The sequence below is a fragment of the Sceloporus occidentalis genome, unplaced genomic scaffold (assembly GCF_023333645.1).
Source record: "Sceloporus occidentalis isolate IW3139 unplaced genomic scaffold, rSceOcc1.0.p SCAF_2, whole genome shotgun sequence".
Classification (NCBI taxonomy): Eukaryota; Metazoa; Chordata; class Lepidosauria; order Squamata; family Phrynosomatidae; genus Sceloporus; species Sceloporus occidentalis.
Window position 1 is genome coordinate 163,470,658 of NW_028316982.1, and position 4,244 is coordinate 163,474,901.

A 4,244-nucleotide genomic window follows, 5' to 3' on the forward strand; every position below is an offset into this window, starting at 1 on the left:
GGCGCAGATCACAGAGAATTGCCGAGAGGCAATTAGCCAACCAGCCTCAGGTGGCACGAGGGAGAGTTTCCCTTACTTAAGTGGGAGAGAGACTAATGCTGGTTGCTAGAGTTTATTGCATGATCCCTCGGCGTGATTGCTGCTAGCACTAGCTCCTAGATTCTTTGTTACCTTGACCTCGGACCGGACTTCGTTATCTCTTGGCTGTTTTGACCCTGGACTGTTTGACTACGCTGTTTCCCGGTATCCTGACTTCGGCTTGACTTTCGGAACGTTGGAATCTCTGGAATCCTGACTTCGGCTCGTATTCTTCACCTGCCCTCGGACTGCTTCTTTGCAGGGTCTGCTTTACTTCCACTAAACTAAAGGCTCTGTTATCAGCTACGGTCAGTGTTGCTGGCAGCTTTCCCGGACATTACTCCTCTTTCTTTGGAACGTCAGTGGTTTTTCAGGATTGTCCCAAAACTTTTTAAAAAACAGATTTTAACGTTTCAAAATTATTCTTTTTAGTGGTCATGCTGAATCTGTAAGGGGAAAATCCCTTTCCAATATAAAAAGCTTGCCCAATGGAAAGACAGACCAATCCATCATCATCATCATCATCATCATCATCATCATCATCATCATCACATACAAATAATCAAATCAATAAAAATATAAAACCTGCCAAATCCAGGAATCTGATCATTCTCTTCTTGGGATATTATTCTCATTTTAGGACCTGCTTTTTTCCAACCTCATTCTTTTTCCCTTCATCACCTCGCAGAGGTGCTGCATAAAATTTGCTTGACCTGGGTTCCTTTTCCAGGCAAAGAATGCTCTGAGAATGTGTCCTGCTCTGGCAGAAAGGAGGAGGAGGAAGAGGAGAAAGGGGAGGAAGAAGTGGGAAAGGGTGAGGAGGAGGAAGAGGAGGAGGAGGAAGAGAGGAGGAGGAAGAACAAGAGGAAGGGAAAAGGAAGAGGAGGAGGAAGAGGAGGAAGAGGAAGAGAGGAGGCAGAAGAACAAGAGTAGGCAGGGAGAAGGAAGAGGAAGAGGAAGAAGAGGAAAAGGAAGAGGAAGAAGAAGAAGGAAAGGGTGAGGAGGAGGAAGAGAGGAGGAGGAGAGGAGATGGAAGAACAAGAGGGGGCAGGGAGAAGGATGAGAAGGAGGAAGAAGAGGAGGAGGCAGAAGAGGAGGAAAAGAGGAGGAAGGGAGAAGGGAGAGAGGGAGGAAGAGGAAGAGGAAGAAGGGACAAAGAACAAGAGGAGGAGAAGCAGGGAGGAGGAGGAAGGGAGGAGGAGGGGAGGGAGGAAGAAGAGGAGAGGAGGAGGAAAAGGGGAAGAAGGGGGCAGAAGGAAGAAGAGTCATCGATCTAGACACCTTATGCACATAGCCTGAAGGGAATTGGGAGTCAGTGTTGGAGAATGGTTTGAGAGTTGGAATCTAGGGTTCAATTCCCAGCTCAGCCATGGAAACCCACTGGGTGACCTTGGTCAAGTCACACGTTCTCAGCCTCAGGAGAAGGCCATGGCAAACCTTTTCTCAACAAATCTTGCCAAGAAAACCTTGAGTAAGGGTCATCTTAGGGTCACCAGAAGTCAGAAACAACTGGAAGGCCCACAATAACTTGGTGCACAAAACAAAAGTTTTTGTACACTGAACCATCAGTACGCAAAGGTGTCTCAGCCACCCATGAAAACTGTTTTGGATTTTGGAATCCAGAATTCCAGAGAAGGGAGACTCAACCTGTAGTACAAACTACACTAGCCATTTCCCAGATGAATTTTATGCTTGGTTAGAATAATCCAATCCATCTCAGGCAGTGGGATCATAAACATAGAGGTCTCCTGCTTTTGTGGTGGTGTTCATGCACTAGGTATCACAAATCAGGGTGAACTTTCCTCCTTTTTTAATGAAAGCCCGAAGAGGGGTAAAATGGAATTATCTCTGTCTAGCTTCTTTTGTGGCCCTCATTCCCACAGCACCAAAGCATTTTATTGACCAACATCAGCAGGGAGACCTCTTAAACCCATTGTAATATTCCTTTGGATTTGCCAGCATATTAGAAAATTACCACACTGGTTATTTTTTTTTTTACTTCGATACAAGAAAAATTAGCCTTTCCTTTGATATTTACATAGATTCGCCAGTACTCTGTCTGGTACTGAGCAATTTCAAATAAGTGATGAAAAGTATCTCTTCTGGCTTAAAAAAAAAAGAAAACGAGAGAGAGGAAATAGTTGAGAGTCTCTTTTACTCTATTGAAACTGGAATAGAATACACTTAAACCTATCATCAGATCTGGAATTCTGCACAGCTGATCTTAGTAAAAATTCAGTTCATTCAATTGCATGCTGAATAAATGTAACACTAAATCATAATATATTACCACCTGATATCACTGTAATATGTTAGCACAGGCTTATCATCATGCTGTTGGATTCTGTCCCTCTCCTGAAGATTCATGTGCTCCAGTGAATAACCAAATTTGAACTGCAGTGTAGCACTTTGCCACTTTGTCTACTTGTTCTTCAGCGTTTTGCATCTTCACCATTTTGGTGCTAGAATAACAAGCCCCTCTTTATATGATATGAGTTAAAACAGGCAGATAAACCAACCAGTCTAAAACCCTACACATTTAATTCACAAAATCAAGCTAACTATGCATTCAGAGAATGCATCTGTATGAGGAACATACTGGCAGATCACAAGAGGAGTGGTTTGATATCTGTCAAGGCACTATAAATCAGTTATTTAAATCAAGACACAAAAAAGTCTGATGAAAGGTCCAAAGCACACTGCAGAAATAATCCAGTCTGAGACTGTTTTAATTGCCCTGGCTCAGTGCTAGGGAATTCTGAGATTTGTAGTTGTGTGAGACATTCAGCTTTCTCTGTCAGAGAGCTCTGGGGCCGCAGTAAACTACAGTTCCAAAGATTCCCTAGCACTGAGCAAGGGCACTTAAAGTGGTCTAAATTATTTCTGCAGTGCTTTTTGGACCCAAAGTAACTGATTAAATGAATTTTTGCACTGATATTTCTTCATATATTTCCTTAGAAGAGTACAAATCTGACCACGGCACAGTATTATTTACATTTTTACAACCAGGCTTTTAATCTCTTCCACTATATTTATTTTCCCTGCTTCTTTTTAAATGAGATAATTTTTAAAATACAGTTATATATAGCCACTTTCTTAAAAGCATCACCAATAACAGCCCTTTTTGCCCCAGAGCATTGCCGCGGTGACCAGATGCTGCGGCAATGATCTGCTCCCTCTCAGGAGCAAAAAGAAGTTGCCAAAAACAGAATCTTGGAAGGGGTGCCATTATGGTGCTCACGCATCATGATGAGGCCCCTTGTGCAGAGCGCCGTTTGGGTGCTCCAACATCTGTGCATCATCATGGCATGTCCTGTATGAACGGGTGCACACCAACATGGTGCACAGGCAACAAAAGTAGGGCTGGGCAGGTGTGGATGCCGAGCCCTACTGAGCCCTACTTTCAGCCCAGGTGCCAGTTTGTTTAGGGCCTAAGTTTCAGTCCCTATGGTCTCTGAATATGGAAGTTTCATTTCTCTGTCAAGCATAATAATTGTTAACAGAGTTATTTTTCATATCTAGAGTTTCATACAGATAGTTTTGTGATACCAAGTGCATCTGCACAATTTTCTTTCCCTCCAATTATGCCTTTTTAAAATAAAGAAATCAGCACCTCTCTTTGTACCTTTGCAGATAACAGTAGGCAGATTTGAGAAGAGAAGGTAGAGATGGAAGGATCAATTTAAGCTCAAGGAGTTTCCCCTCATCCATGAATGTCAACAATCCTCAAAACAAAGTATGTCCTTGAGCCCAGTGAATGGTCTTTGCGCTTCATACCCAGTGTGAAGAAGAGGTGGCACAAGTGGGCCATGTGAAACACACTGTTTCCATTCTACCGAGTTATGAATCATAGTAATCTGTCCCCGTGGAATCATCGAGTGAGATGCCATACAATGACACTTTTAAAATGTAGGATTGCAAGTGGATTTTGTTATAAAACCACAAGGCAAAAACCAAAACCATGAAATGGAACAATGACTTTCCCCATTTCATAGCTTTCATTTCCCCTAATTACACACACACACACACACACACACACACACACACATTAGCGTTAAGTGAGAGGGAATCTAGATATGATGAGAAAGGGAGAGATTACCTAGAAATGTCTGATGCACATCATTTAACTCTTTCATAAATGGGCAGTTTGCTGATGGTTGTTTAGC